The sequence below is a fragment of the Bos mutus genome, chromosome 18, assembly GCF_027580195.1.
Source record: "Bos mutus isolate GX-2022 chromosome 18, NWIPB_WYAK_1.1, whole genome shotgun sequence".
Taxonomy (NCBI): Eukaryota; Metazoa; Chordata; class Mammalia; order Artiodactyla; family Bovidae; genus Bos; species Bos mutus.
In genome coordinates, this window is record NC_091634.1 from 15,879,690 (window position 1) to 15,895,929 (window position 16,240).

The following is a 16,240-nucleotide window of genomic DNA, read 5'->3' on the forward strand; positions in this document are numbered from 1 at the left end:
ACTTCAGATATAATCAAGGGCCTTCCCAAGTGGCGCTAGTGGTAAAGAATCCTCCTGCCAACACAGGAGAACCTTCCCTAAGTACAAAATGACACAGGTGAAAAATTACTCATCACTGCAAGTAATTAGTAACAGCAAAAGATTACGAATAACCCAAATGTCCAGCAGCAGAATCAACTACAGTACACACACACACAAGGCAGTTAAAAATCATGTATATGATTAAGAAAGGTATCTCCAGGATATATTGTGAAGTGACGAAAAAGAGGAATGTACAGAATGCATCTTTTACATAAGGATGGAGGACAGGAGGGAAGAATAAATATACACGAATGGCCCAACAAATACAAAATCTACTTGAAAGATAAACAATAAAAAAGAAACTATATTTAATTGGGACAGAGATGAATGTGATGGGGAGGAGAGCAAAATGAGATCTCTCTATGAGATATAGTTTTTGTTGAAATGCATTATCTACTTTTTTATATAATCAAATTAATTTCTTAAAAAGCAGTCCCTAAACTGGAAACAAATTGAAATACAAGAACTCAACTGTGCATTAACTTGGTAATTAACATAATTCCTCAAAACAAAGATTTATTTCAAATGACTTTAAAACAGAGAACTTTGACTCTACATCTTTAGTGTACTCAGTGGAAGGGCAAAAATAGCTACAAAGAATTTTCACAGGATACAGTACGTTTATGGTTACTACACTACCAACATTATTATTTTGAAACTGCAGAATAAAGCAAATAAGCCCACACTTGTATTAACCTATTCCAAATTTTTTTACCATAAAATACAATTAGGAGCCATTGAGGTAAAAATCCTGAAACATTTAAACTGAATTAGAAATACTACTATGAACTCACGATTTTTAAAAATGGGTTTATTCATTCTGTTTATGAAATGGCCTTGAAACAATGTTACCTCTGCAGCAATGAGAGCATCTAGCATCCAGATCTTGGTCTCCAATACCATTCTCCAGTAAAAGGAACCAGAGCTCCTTGGAGAAATGGCCAATTCCAAGTTTGGGAGAGAAGGTACAAGGTGGGCCTGAAGTGGAAAAAGCTTTCAAAGTTAAATGGTGGCAAGTTAAAATGAGACAGGAGTTAGCAAGAAGGAAGGCCCACTGAATAAAATTGTGATACTATGACGATCAGAAAGAAAACTAGCTGTAAGAGCACAACTTTAAAATGATTAAGGAAGAAAAAAACAGGATAAATTTGATACAATTTAAGGTAGCAATCAAATAAATGTAAAAGTAATGAAAAAACTAGAAAATTATCACTTTGCAAGCCTGAAGAAATTACTGCTGATTCAGCTAAAGGATTATTTATTGGGGTTAAAATCATTCATTAAATGATCGACAAGGAATGAGCAAATTATGAAACCATAAAGATTACATTTTGGTCATGAAGGAGAAAATACAATCACTTGTGGCGGATCAATCATGTATTTCTCTCCTGTTATTATGTATGCAATTTGAAGATCACCTCCAATGTAGTCTGACCCAAAATAACTCACAATTAGGATGTGTAAAAAATACCACCAGAAGCTCTGACTTAACCACGAAACCATGAGAAAATAACCATCATGGAAATCAAAGAACAAAATCTCATAAATGAGGCAGTGATGAGTTGCTAAAGATGAGTGTAACCTGAACAAAGAATTCTAACTTCCTCATTCCAGTTATAAAAGGAAATGTCAAAAAAAAAAAAAAAAAGGCTTAAACACAGCAATTTAAAAAGAGTATCTGCATATCTGAATCTTTCAGGAATCTGAATCAGAAATTTTTACCAGAAACAGTAAGAATAACTGTACAATTGCTGAAGAATTTTTTCTCCCTTTCTGTATTTTTAAATTGTTATTTTATATTGGAGTATAGTTGGATTATCAATGACATGTTAGTTAAAGGTGAACAGCAAAGAAATTCAGTTATACCCATAAAACTAGCCATTCTTTTTCAAATTCAATCTCCTACTGATGGACATGAATTGTTCCTAATCTTTTCCTATGTGAAACACTGTGCCTGTATCACCTCATGTAAATTCAGGTACGTGTATAGAATTAATTTCCATCTGTAAAATAACTAGGTCAAAAAGAAAAGTAGTTATTATATATACTGCTGAAGTGCCCTTCATAGGCCTGCTTCCTTCTAATACCAATACTATTTTAATTTCTGAGGATATACAATGTTATACCATCAGGGGAACTCCCTGTTGGTCCCCAGTTAGGACTCTGAGCTTTCACTGCCCAGGGTGTGGGTTCAATCCACACCCTGGCAGGGGAACTAACATCCTACAAACTCAGCAGTGTCGCCAAAAAAAAGTAAAATGTTACTGTTGGGTTCCCACACCCCAACTGCTTTTCTTTTTGAGTTTTACTGGCTATTCTAGCTTGTCTATTTTTCCATATTAAGTCCAGAATCAGCTTAATCTAGGTCCCCCCCCAAAAAATTTGGGGATACTTTTATTGGGATAACATGAAAAACACTATTTTTGTTCCTATCTTACATTACGCCCTTCAGCAGTATTTTAAAGTTCTTTTCCGGTAGTTTTGCATACTTCTTAAGCTTCTTCCTCAATTTTTAAAAAACTGTTGTTGTAAATAATGATTTTCCTCTATCATATCTTCTAACTGGCAGTGGTTTGTCTATCTGAAGGCTACTGATGTGTAGGTATTGATTTGGTACCCAATTATTTGAAATACAAGAAGGATAACTGTAGGAGATTCCTCAGAAAAAGTACCTTTGTTACTTCACAAAATCCATAACCCGGGAAAACGCATTTAGCAGTCAGGATACCTAACTGGTCCAGATTCATGGATAAACATTGCAGGAATTAGTTTTTTCAAAGAACGAGGATAACAGTGCCGAATCTAGAACCTCAAACCCTTGACTCCCCAGTTCTCGGCTCCTGCGCAATAGGACACTGCTTCTAAAAACGGAACGCTGATATTTACTCTAAGACTTAACAGCAGTCCTATTAAAGGACCCCAAAGATCAGGACGTTGGAGACCATTTGAAGCAGGCTCCTCCTAACAAAACTATCCATTGAAATATTCTTGTTTAAAACACACACACACACACACACACACAGTGATTTGCCTTCTACCCAATTAAAAGAAAAAGCACTTTTATACCAAAACCCATTTTAAAATTATTTACCACTTAGCTTTTATAGACCTTCAATCTTCAAGTAAATAAGATGTTCCAGAAAGATGGCACCGTTAATCATCAGCACTTTCGACAAGGGAAGTGCCGCTCGGATGTTATTCTCTCAGTGCTGGTCTCCTACATCTCTGAGAAGCAGCCATACAATCCCGTACCCACAGTTTCTCCCTCAACACTCTCAAACATCCGGTCAAATTTGCGGTCAAACTCAGGGTCACGCATCGCTCGAACCCTCCCCAGAGGCCCCCACCCCCACCCTACATGTAGGCCAGCAGCTCTTAAACCCACTCCACACTCTCGCCCAGCACCCCAATAGATCCGGAATCCTTTCCTTCAACCTCCCCAACCCCATCGGCCCAAGACGCCCACATCCCACCTCCTATTTTCGCGCCACGTGGACCCAGGGCCGGACTGACCCGCGGACAAAGACCAAAATGTCCACTCGGTGCGCTGCGCCTGCGCACTCCGAGGGCGAGTGAGCACTCCCAGAAGTCTTCACGACGCGGCCCGCACGGTCACGGTGGCCGAGCACAGGCTGGTATCTGATTACTTTCTGTCAACAGCAACGGCGCTTTCCCGGCCTTGGACTACATTTCCCTTAAGGCTTTGCTGGTTGACACTCTACGTCTCTCCGTCTCTTTCCCCCAGCCAACTTGGCGGCCTCTTCCTGTGATTATGAGGCTCTCAGAGTGAGTAATCCTGACTTGGAGGAAGATAAGTTCAGGCATGGTGGAAGGTTTGGAGAGGGAACCCCTTTCTTTGAAGGCTTTCGTGGGCAGTGTCAAACGGGCCAAGCCCAGACTGTGCGGTATGAGGACGCCATCTTTCTGTGGCTGGACTGGCTCTGGACTACGTTTCCCAGAGTCCACAGTGGCCCAGCGTTAGGTCTCTCTTGACGTCGTGGCGAGATCTTTAGCTCCGCAGGGACCCGGACGCGACCAAGGGAAGGCAGAAGGTGAGGGGTCTGGGACTCTGGGGCGGGGACGGGGCGTGTCCAGAGAGCCTCGGGTTTTTGCGGGCTGGCGGCTGAGGATGCGAGATTCTGTATGTGGCTGTGTGTGTCATAGTGTGAGCAGATCATGCGACTGTGTGTGCCTTATTGGGTGTGAGGTTGTGACTGTGTATAAAGATGTGGAGGTGTCTCATTGTGTGGTTGTGTCCTTGTGTGTCCTAAAAGCGAATATGTGGTTGTATTTGTGTGATTCTGACCATTTGTTCAGCACCAAGTGTAGCTGTGAGGTGCCTGTGACTCCAGTGCTCTGACAGATTGTGACTCCAGACAGTATCGGGATGGGGTATGATGTCCATTCTTCTCTGCTCACCCTTGCCTGTGCCGGAGAGTTGGGCGATGAACCTTTAAAAATGCCCTGATCCCTCACGATTGCTTTTTCTTGATTCTTCTCCAAGAGATATATTGAGAGAACTACTGTTGAACATTAAAAAGCCAGGTTCTCCGTCCATCAGTTTTTCTTCTTTCCCTGAAACCCTTGTTTTTCGAGATGTGTGCTTAAACACATACACAAGTAATTCAGCCAAATGTGAGGATTAATTGGCTTTATTCAACTTCTGAATCCGGCAGTATCCCATCTGCTGCTGCCAAGTCACTTCAGTCGTGTCCGACTCTGTGCGACCCCATAGACGGCAGCCCACCAGGCTCCCCTGTCCCTAGGATTCTCCAGTCAAGAACACTGGAGTGGGTTGCCATTTCCTTCTCCAATGCATGAAAGTGAAAAGTGAAAGTGAAGTCACTCAGTCGTGTCAGACTCTTAGCGACCCCATGGACTGCAGCCTACCAGGCTCCTCCGCCCATGGGATTTTCCAGGCAAGAGGACTGGAGTGGAGTAGCTACTCCAAAGGGTTGTACAAAATGGAAGTTTTTTACGGGCAGTAGAAAAGTGGGGCAAGAAGTTATTAGCAAAAGAAAAGAAAGGATTATTTTAGGCCAGGACATCTTTTTGGGGAAGGGAATGGCAGGGATCTTATCATGCAGATTACCTCACTGCTGCCAAGCAGGAAATTTCAGATCGATTTGTTTAAAGAGCACATTTTCTTGAGAAACATTTAAACTGGAATTAAGTCTCGGTTTGTTGTTATGGGACACATGACTCCATTTTAGGCTTTTTTTTTTAACACGTGCTTTCCTTTTCTTCTGAAACTTCTTGCCTAACAAAGCCCCACACCACCATTCACCTCCAAGTGAACTGGAGTCCTGTATTTGCCGTTGGAGTCAATTACTCAGTGCCATAAAGGTAAACTGAAAGGCCCACACTTTGCATATTCCCTGCACACCTAGTGTTCATCTAAATGTTTTAAGCTTTTCATTTTAAATGCTAAAAAATAAAAATAAATACTTAAAACTGTTGCAAAAATAGAATTCCCAAATACTCTTAATCCAGCTCCTCTGTCAAGACCAGGAGATTAACAGATACACTGATAGATACTGATATTGTTGTTGTTGTGTTACTGGGTCCAAGGTTGCTCTGCTCACCACAGGTAGGATAATGAATCCGGGAGACGAGGTGTTGAGGCAAGGAAGAGACTTTAATCCAGGGAGTAGACCAACCAAGAAGATGGCAAGCTAGTGCCTCAAAATAACCGTCTTATTGGGGTCTAGATGCCAGGTTCTTTTATAGATCAGAGAGAAAGAAGCGATGAGGAACTAAAGTCCAAAGACAGAATAGAAATGGAGATGCAGGGGGGAAGTCAACTGAAAGGGTCTTTAGTCTTGCAAAATATCTCCAAGGGAACGTTCAGCCTTCGGAAGGGGTATGTTAACCTCTTCTATTCACAGGTGGGCAGGGACAAACTATCTATCAGCTGAACAAAGGCACTTTAGTTTACAGTCGAGCAGAGGGGCAGGGTCCTTCAGGTAAGCCATTGAGTATGATTATAATAATAAAAGCAAGTCAAAGAAACAGTTTTCAACATGAAGTCAGAACTGGCTTCCTCCCTGCAACAGTTGTTGTTCAGTTGCCCAGTCATGTCCGACTCTTTGTGACCCCATGACTGCAACGTTCTAGGCCTCCCTGTCCCTCACCATCTCCTGGAGTTTGCCCAAGTTCATGTTCAGTTATACTAAGAGTTAATAATTAATCTACAACTTTTGTTCAGATTTCATCAATGTGGCTTAACTGTCGTGTTTCTGGACAAGGATCCAATCCAGGATCATATGTTGCAGTTAAGTTGGTAACTGTCCTTAATCTTCTCTTTTAATTTTATTGTATTATTATTAAAAAAATTTTTTTTGCTACACTGCATAGCACGTGGGATCTTAGACTAGGGATCAAATCCCATGTATTGGACACATGGAGTCTTAATGACTGGACTATGAGGGTGGGGGTGGGGAAGTCCTCCTTAGTCTTCTTTGATCTGAAACAGTTACTTACTAGGGCTTCCCTGGTGGCTCAGATGGTAAAGTGTCTACCTGCAATGTGGGAGACCTGGGTTCAATCCCTTTGTCGGCAAGATCCCCTGGAGAAGGAAATGGCAACCCACTCCAGTACCTTTGCCTGGAAAATCCAGTGGACAGAGGAACCCTGTAGGCTACAGTCCATGGGGGTTGCAGAGTTGGACATGACTTAGTTTTTCATGACCTTGACACTTTGGAAGAGAACTGGCAATTTATTTTGTAAATTCTGCAATGTATAATTTACAGCCTCAATTTGAAGTTGTCTGACACTTCCTCATAATTAAATTCAGAGTATGCAGTTGAGGCAAAATGAAAGTCACTCAGTCGTGAAAGTCGCTCCATTGTGTCCAGCTCTTTGTGACCCCATGAACTGTACAGTCTCTGGAATTCTCCAGAACAGAATAGTGGAGTGGGTAGCTGCCATTCTCTTCTCCAGGGGATCTTCCCAAACCAGGGATCAAGCCCAGGTCTCCTGCATTGCAGGCAGATTCTTTACCAACTGAGCCACCAGGAAATCTCTATTGGGAGACATAAGATCAATTTGTCTCATTATTAGCAATGTTAACTTTAATTTGCCAGGTTTCATCACTGCAAAGTCATTCTTTTTTAATTACAATTAATGTGTCTTATGGAGAATTACTTTTTAGTCTATATGCTGTTTCTTATCCCACTTTCACCTACTACATCAATTGATAAATTCTTGCCTGAAAATTTATTACCAGGTATTTTCCAAATGCTTTTTTTTTTCAGATTCTGTTATTTATTCTATATTTATTCATTATATTTTTGTTAGAAATAAATTTTCCTTCTCCCCATTTAACTTACCAACTCTCTGGATTTAAGTACTGTAGGTTACAATCCATTACTATCACTATTTTATTGCTGAATTATCCCAAATTTGACCACTGGAAAATCCTTTGGATTGGCTTCTGTATCCTTTCAGTGTGTCCGCTTAATGTATTTATTTTTAGTATTTCCTTATTTTCCTGCACCACAAGATGTTCCAGGTTGATACTGTACTTTCCCAGCCCTAGTCTTTATGAAGTGACTTAGCAGCAGCAGCAGCATACTGATATAGATAATCCATGATTTCATATGATCTCTCCAGTTCAGTACCACAGCACTTCTAGCCTTCTCCATTTCCTTTTCTGGAATTCCTTTCTCTGACAGTAAAAAAAACTTGGCTTTCATTAACCACATATATTTATTTATTTTCTCAGTCTTAAGTAGAAAGTAGTTTAAGAATTGCTAACCCATATCCCCAAACCTCATACGGTACTTTTTGTACTTAGTCTTATAGTCCATAGTGAAAACACAGTTGTTGTTTATTCACTAAGTCTTGTCCAGCTCTTTGCAACCCCGTAGACTAGAGCCCACCAGGCTTCTCTGTCCATGGTATTTCCCAGGCAAGAATACTGGAGTGGGTTGCCATCTTCTTCTTTGGGGGATCTTCCCAACTCAGGAATCGAACCCACGTCTCCTGCATTGGCAGGTAGCTTCTTTACTACTGAGCTACCAGGGAAAGCTCCCAAAATACAGTACCCAACCCCAAAAATGAATAAAAATAGTTTTCCCTGTACCTTTCTATATGGTAACATTACTCATTTGTAATATACCTGGGTTCATTTGATACTATATGTATTTTATTTGGGGTTCCCAAACACACATCACACATCTTGGTTGATTGTAATTGTTTTTTGAGTATGTGAAACTTTAACATATTGTGAAAGACAGAATTAGATCAAAAGGTCTACTCAGTTATTCCTCCATCATTCCATCTCTTCTAATTTCATTCTCCCATTCTTTCCACACTGTTCCCAGTCACCCATTGTAGGTAACCAACCAATCTCAGCTTGTTGGGGGTTTTATGGTTTAATATACATAACATAAAATTTGCATTTTAATTCTGCTGTTCAGTAACATTAAATGCATTTACATTGTGCATATATACCACATTATGTTGATTGGTTTATTTATCCGTGAGAGCTTAGGTTACTAACATCTTTTCACTTTTGTGAATAATGCTGCTGTGAACATGGGTTTACAATGATCTGTTCAGGCCCTGCTTTTCCTTCTTTTGGTTATATATCCAGAAGTTGAATTGCTGGATCACATAGTATGTTTATTATTTTGAGGAATCACCATACCATTTTCTAAAAGAGCTGCACTGTTTTATTAATACATTCCTACTGGCAGTGCACAAGGGTTCTGATATCTCTACATCCTTGCCAGTGCCTGTTTCTTTCTGATTTTTCTTTTTTCTTTTTTTTAATAATACCCATCCTAATGAGTGTGAAGTGGTATCTCATTATGGTTTTGATTTTTGTAAATTGTCCATCTCTTTTTCCTGTTTACATTCATGGTGCTTTTTTGATTTGGGGATTTTTTTTTTTTTTTTTTTTTTGATGCTTTGTCACATGTTTAAGAATTCTTTACACATTAGGAGTATTAGTTCCTCATCTGTGATGTATGGTGCAAATGTTCAATATTTTCTCCCTGTTTGACAACTATCTTTTGACTTTGCTTCCCTGGTGGCTCAGCAGTAAAGAAGCTGTCTGCAATGCAGGAAACCCGGGTTCTGTCCCTGGGTCAGGAAGATCCTCTGGAGAAGGGAATGGCAACCCACTCCAGTATTCTGGCCGGGGAAATCCCACGGACAGAAGAGCCTGGCCAGCTACAGTCCAAGGGGTCGAAGAGTTGGATACTACTGAGTGACTAACACACACTTTTGACTCTGTTTATGTTATTTTTTTTTCCATTGAATGTTTTTAATTTTATATAGTCAAATTACCAGTATTTTCCTTTATTGTTTCTAGATTTTGAAAGCCTTTCTTGATCTCAGAATTAAAGGGGAATTTACATGTGTTATCTTCTAATAATTGTAGGGTTTCATCTTTTACATCAAGCACCCTGATCCATTTGGAGTTTAATCTTGGGGTATGGATTTAATTTTGTATTTTCTAAAGGGCTCTACAGTTTTCCTAGCACCATTTATTAAAAATTTTCTTTGCCCCAGTGATTTGAAATGTGATCTCTATCATATACTAAATGTCCTTATATACTTGGTTCTCTTTATAGGCCTTTGGGTCTCTTCCACTGGTTTTTCTGTTTATGAACTACTGCCACACTTTTTTTAATTAATGAGGCTTTATGGTACATTTTAATACAGGAAAGTACAGCTACTTTCCTGATGTTCATTTTTTTACTGTCAAATTGTTCTGTTTCTCTTTTATACCATCTCTGCAGCAAAGAGTTCTGTTAGCATAGACCTACGTCTCTCTTTTTTTGATAGATCATATGATAATTCTATTTTTATTTATTTTAAATTAACTTTTATTGGAATATAGTTGCTTTACAATGTGTTAGTTGTACAGCAAAATGAATCAGCCATACATACACATATATCCTCTCCCATTTGGACTTTTTTTTTTGTTTTTTCCATTTGGACTTTTTATAATGAATTCCTTTGGGTCAGGCATTAGACATTTATTAAGAATTACAAATATGCAAAATCCTAACCTAGAACACAGGGAGACAAAATACTTTAAAAAAGTGAGTCTCTATTTTTAAATTACAGATAATATAATATGGGAGATAAAACTGGTATACAAATGTCCAAAGCAAAGGATGATAAAGGGCACTAGTTCACTCTGCTATTACGCTGTATGAATTTTTAGGAGGAAGATATTTGTATGACCAGAGAGCAGTCATTGTCATGTCATCACATCTAAGTCAAACTGATCCCATAAGAACTCTGAGGAGGTGAATTGAGTCACCTGTATTTCCTGCAATTTTCATTCTAATTTTCAGAAATCCAAAATATGACAAGAGGAGCAAGGTGCCTCTCTAGCTGTTCAGAGAACCCTGAGGCCAATAGGGCAGGTTACAAAAACATCATAAACCCATCTGGCAAGAAGAGCTGAAAGGAAGCATCACTATACACAGGACTTGGCCTCAGTGACTTTTAGGTTCTTTTCCAGCCACATAAATGTAGTTACCAAATCAAGAAGTTTGCAACTATTGGGAACTGACCAAGTAAAAATAACAAAAGCCATTCTGTGAAAGAGAACTGCTTTTGAATATCCTGAGCTATTATTTCATATTCAAAGGAAGATTCTTAGAAAAGTACTTTCTTTTTCATCTGCTACTTGTCGGAGAAGGCGATGGCACCCCACTCCAATACTCAACCATCCCATGGATGGAGAAGCCTGGTAGGCTGTAGTCCATGGGGGCACGAAGAGTCAGACACGACTGAGCAACTTCACTTTCACTTTTCACTTTCATGCATTGGAGAAGGAAATGGCAACCCACTCCAGTGTTCTTGCCTGGAGAATCCCAGGGACGGGGGAGCATAGGTTATATTTAAAAATTAATGCGTGGTTATTGAAAAAATACACTTAAGTAAAACTAAGAAAATTGACAATCACAACCCAGAAATAACCAAAGTAATCTGTAAGGATAAAAATTTCCAGAGGGACTTCTACTGGCTGTCTAGTAGTTAAGATTCCACACTTCTAGTGCCTCCACCGCAAGGGGTGCAGGTTTGATCCCTGGTCAAGGAACTAAGATCCCACATGCCTCACATGGCACAGCCAAAAAGCAAAACACACAAAACTTCCCAGATGTGTTCAGTCTGGTTTTTCTATCTTGTCTACTTTGATATATACGTGTATTTTACAAATGAGACCACATGATGCCCAGTTGTTTTGTAATCTTTTATTTCACTAGCCATATCTTGAATATTTTCTATGTTATGAACTACTTTATTACTACTAAATTTGTGAGTACTCAGCATTACCATTTTATAGAAATCTTTCATTTATTTAATATGCTGTTGTCTGACTCAGAATCTTGACCATTGCCCAGGATTGTACATACCTCTGTGTAGATTTTGGGTTGATTTTAGACTGGAAAAATTTATGTTTATGTCCATAAAATTCAATACATATAAAAATATGACATACAGGAAAAGTTTCAAGTTACATCAGAAATTCACTTAGTAAAATATCAGTGTCATGTGAGTATTTTGACAAAGGTATAGGTTGGCTTGTCAACAAAAGGAATAACTGGTTGTCAATAGCCATAATAATCAGTGATCAGGAAGTAATGTTTTAAGAAATTTTCATCTTAATACAGTAGTTTCTTATTTATATGTAGGTTTTTTTGTATTTAATTATGTTTAGAAATTATTTGGGGGCTTTGTGTTAAAATGTGGTACATTTTATTTTTCCACATTTTAAATATTAGGAAAGATGCTCCGAGTTGGAGTTTTTACTCAGGATGATTGCTTTTTCAGGAACAGGTCACTGATGTAAGGTGACAACACCTATATAGACATGCTCATGACCAGCGACGTCTCCCACTACCCCTACCCAGGCGCTGGCGATCCAGTCCAGTATTCTTGCCTGGGAAATCTCACGGATAGAGGAGCCTGGCTGACTAGTGTCTATGGGGTGGCGAGTCACGACTTGGCGACTAAACAACAGCTACAGGGGACTGGAAAATGTCATCTGTGTGCCCAAAAGTGAGAGGAAAACTAGATGCTTGAAAAACTGGATAATGGTGAAACTTTAGTAATTAAATTAGTAAAGTCTACCACACTGGCTAAGACCCATTTCTTTTTCTATGTATAGAAAGTTGCTTCTGGATATTAGGTGTGAATTCTTTTTAGAACAAGGAAGACATCCTGGGCTGAGGAGAGAGACTGACAAAAGGCCTGTGCATAGGTGAGTGAGTGTGTGCGTGTGGAGTCACTTTAGTCGTGTCTGACTCTTTGCAACCCTATGGACTGTAGCCAACCAGGCTCCTCTTTCCATGGGGATTTTTCAGGCAAGAATACTGCCATCGGTTGCCATGTTCTCCACCAGGGGATCTTCCTGACCAGGGATTGAATCCTCCTGCTTATGCCTCCTGCACTGGCAGGCATTTTCTTTACCACTACCACCACCTGGGAAGCCCAGGTGAGTGAGGAGATGCAGGCAACAGGAAGCCTTTTATATGAAAGCTTATGTCCTCTGGGAACCAGGAGCTCTCAGTCAGTCCCTCAGTGGCTCTAGAACTACGTAGATTAAGCTCCTTCAGTACCCAAGTTCCCAAAGGCACTTGACTGTCACTCATATCATAGCTTATACATACTTTAGGTCTTCTGGATCTCTCTTCCATATCTCTGTCCTTTATCTTCAGAATTCATCTTATCTTCAGGTCTTCTACCTTTTTTATTCCTTCCTTTCACTCTTCTGTAGGCAATCTTATTTAGTATCAGAGCTTTAAATATCAACTGAACATCAGTAACTTCCAGTTTTATATTCCTGCATTTAGACTTTCTCTGAACTCCAAGATCAAACATCTAATGGACATTTGGTATTTCCACTTGGATGTATAATAATCATCTCAAGGATTGACGTAAAAGGTAAAACAGAACCCGTAATTGGTCCATCCAAACACGCTTCTGTCATAGTCCATTGTGTTAAAAAATGGCAACTTCATGAGAATTCCTTGGTGGTTCAGTGGTTAAGCCTTGGGCTTTCACTGCTGTGGGCCTGGGTTCAATCCCTGGTTGGAGAACTAAGATTCTCACAAGTCATGTGGTGCAGTCAAAAAAAGGGCAGCTTTATACTTCTAATTGCTCAAGCTAAAAACCTTAGCATCTTCTTGGCCTCTTTTTTTTTTTAATACCTAAAGTCAGCAAATCCCGTCAGCTCTTCCTACAGAGAATATCTAGATTTTGATCAGTTCTCATCACCTCCCCTGCAACCATACCACCCTAACACAAGCCCTTCATCCCTTGCCAGGATTACTGCAGTAACCTTCTCACTGGTCTCCCTGCTTTGGCAATCCCACACACACACCCCCCACCCCCCACCCCCATCGTCTTAGTCCATTTTTCCATGAATAATCCCTTTTTAAAAAAATATATATATTTACTTATTTATTTATCTGGCTTCTCTGGGTCTTAGTTGTGGCATGTGGGATACAGTTCCCTAACCAGGAATCAAACCAGGCCTCCTGCATTGGGAGCCTGGAGTCTTGGCCACTGGACCGCCAGGGAAGTCCTGAGTGATCCTTTTAAATGAAAATTAGATCATGTCAATCCTTGGCTTAAAATGTTTCAGTGGCTTCCTGTCTTACTCAAGAATAAAAATCAAAGTTCTTACAATGGCCTATAAACCCCATGTGATCCAACTTCCATCTTCCTCTCTGGCCTTCTTTTTCTCACTCACCCCATTCCAACCCACTCTAGTCTCCTTCCTCTTTGTTGGCAGAGAAACCTGCTCTTGTCTTGAGGCCTTTGCATTTGTTTTTCCCTCTGCTAGCACTGCACTTCCCCTAGATATCTGTGTACCACGTGTCATCTTCCCAGTGAAAAGCATCCTCGGGCTGCTCTTCATTCCCCCAGTGCTCCCTGTCTCTCCTTAACTGTTTTATTTCCCTCCACAGAACTTTGACCTCTTTACATATAAACAGGAATATCAATGTCAGTGTATCAATATTTGTTACTTTTTCCATTAGAACTTGAGATCCGTGGGAGAGGGGCTGGATTTGTTATCTTCCTTACATGTAGAACCATGCCAACTGAGGTAGGAACATAGGAAAGAATTCCTGACTTTTTTTCTCTCTCTGCGTGCATATTCAGTCAGATGCCAGAGTCTGTTGATTTTACTTCTCCAGCATCTTGAATTCATCCCCTTCCTGTTTCTGCTGTCACTGTCTTGGGTCAGGCCCTTTGTTTGGGAAAGGACAATCACCTTTCAGTTGATCTCCCTGACTCCAGTTTTACTCCTCTCCACAAAAATAATCTGGCCATATTGGCCCTATCTCTTCCTTCTTTAAGTTCTTCAGTGGCCTTCCATTAATTTCTGGTGAAAATCAAACTTTTATATATTTGATCAGTATTCATTGGTCACCTTTATCCTTCAATCACTGTGGCAGGTGCCATTCACAGTGATGATGAGACCTGTCCTCATAGTTAACGTTGTAAGCATTATCTACATGCATTATGTAGTGCATGCATGCTCAGTCACTTTGGTTGTGTCCAGTTCTTCATGACACTATGGACGGTAGCCCACCAGGCTTCTCTGTCCATGGAAGTTCTCCAGGCAAGAATACTGGAGTAGGTTGCCATTTCCTACTCTAGGGGGTCTTCCCTACCCAGGGATTGAATTTACGTCTTTTGCAACTCCTGCATTGTAGGCAGATTCTTGACCGCTGAGCCATCTTCCTCTAGATTCTAGAATTAATTAAATTTAAATCCAGATTAACTAAAATTAAATTAAGAACTCAGTTCCTGGGTCAGACTATCCACATTGCAAATGCTTAGTTTGCCACATGTGGCTATTGGCTGCGTTATTGACAGAACAAGATGTGTAGATTTCCCCCATCACAAAGGTTCTATAAGACAGCACTGGTCTGAACTCTGCCCCAAACTATGCAAGTTATTCCCAGTATTCTCTGCTCTCCAAACACACCATCTACGTTTGGTCCACTGTTTTTGCCACTACTCTTCACTCTGCTCACAGTGCTCTTCTGTCCCCTTCCATGTGTGTGCGCTCAGTCAGGACCAACTCTTCGTCACTCCATGAACTGGAGCCTGCTGGGCTCCTCTGTCCATGGGATTTCCAGGAAAGACTACTGGAGTGGGTTGCCATTTCCTTCTCCAGAGGATCTTCCCAACCCAGGGAGTGAACCCATGTCTCCTGTTTGGCAGGTGGATTCTTTACTACTGAGCCACCTTCCGTCCTTTTTTTGTCTATTAAATTCTCTGATTTTGGGGCCCCAGATCACATTCTGAAATCTTCTTGACATCACCCCTCAATGATTTAGTCTTCCTTCTGACTCTCCTCACCATAGTAAGCTCCTTGCCTCTCTAATTAGAACCAGCCTCTTAAAAAAAAAAAAAAAAAGAACCAGCCTCTTTAAAAAAAAAAAAACCCTGAGTTCTGGGACTTCCCTGCAGTTCAGTCATTAAGAATTAGAGCTTCCATCCAACTGCCATATACTCTTTACTGCTGCTGTTTTGCAGAGCACTTAAGAGTTACTAAGTACATATTTGTATAATGCTAGATGAGGTTATAATAATAATTCTTCACATAAGATTATAATTTGTACTTATGCAATGATGATATCCCCCAATGCTGAGCACATAGTATGTGATCAATAACTATTTGTGAATAAATGAATAATTTTAACTTCTAAGAAAAAGAATCTGAAAGTAAAGATAATTTAAAAAAAAAAAAAAGAATCTGAGTTTCCACTGCAGGGGTTGCAGGTTTGATCCTTGGTCAGGAAATTAAGATTCTGCATGCTGCTCAGTGCAGCCAAAAACACAGACAGACCAAAACAACCCCCTCCCTGCATTCTCCTAATTTTGAAGTAGGCTGCTCTCCACCAGCCTCAGCAGCTGCCAGCCACAGAAGGAATCTTATTCTTCAGGAAAGCAGTGGAGAGGGCTTAGGTGGAAAATAAGGATTGCCTGGCCAAAAGGCTTCTAGGAACTGAGTTCTCACTTAGGTCAGTATTCTGGATGTGCCCGTATGCTTGTAAGATGCCTGTATTACTGTGGTTTCCTTGCTCCTATCTGGTTAGTCCAGCTCTGGTTGGAGGCTTTGACAGAGCCCTTCATATGGATGGTGTGGCCCCTTTTTGGACTTGGAAGG

General features: G+C 40.3%; 2 protein-coding genes across 8 annotated transcripts in view; one reads left to right on the forward strand and one right to left on the reverse strand.

Annotated features, from left to right (window-relative positions):
- The window catches only part of ZNF146 (zinc finger protein 146), a 67,764-nt gene that overhangs the window by 15,794 nt on the left and 35,730 nt on the right, over window positions 1-16,240 (reverse strand). The window contains exon 1 of one of the 3 annotated variants that reach the window (XM_014482364.2): window positions 3,555-3,694. The exons of 1 other annotated variant lie outside the window; for it this stretch is intronic. The gene's annotated coding sequence lies outside the window, so the exon portion shown is untranslated. Of the gene's footprint in view, window positions 1-3,172; window positions 3,394-3,554; window positions 3,695-16,240 lie in introns of those variants that run through there. One more of the 3 variants, XM_070387936.1, reaches the window with a different exon arrangement.
- The window catches only part of ZNF565 (zinc finger protein 565), a 34,935-nt gene continuing 22,481 nt past the window's right edge, over window positions 3,787-16,240 (forward strand). For 2 of the 5 annotated variants that reach the window (XR_011467672.1, XM_070387907.1), the window contains exons 1-2: window positions 3,787-4,133; window positions 12,221-12,313. The gene's annotated coding sequence lies outside the window, so the exon portion shown is untranslated. Of the gene's footprint in view, window positions 4,134-6,289; window positions 6,365-12,220; window positions 12,314-12,905; window positions 12,997-16,240 lie in introns of all 5 variants that reach the window. The other 3 variants (XM_070387908.1, XM_070387909.1, XM_005908226.3) reach the window with 3 other exon arrangements.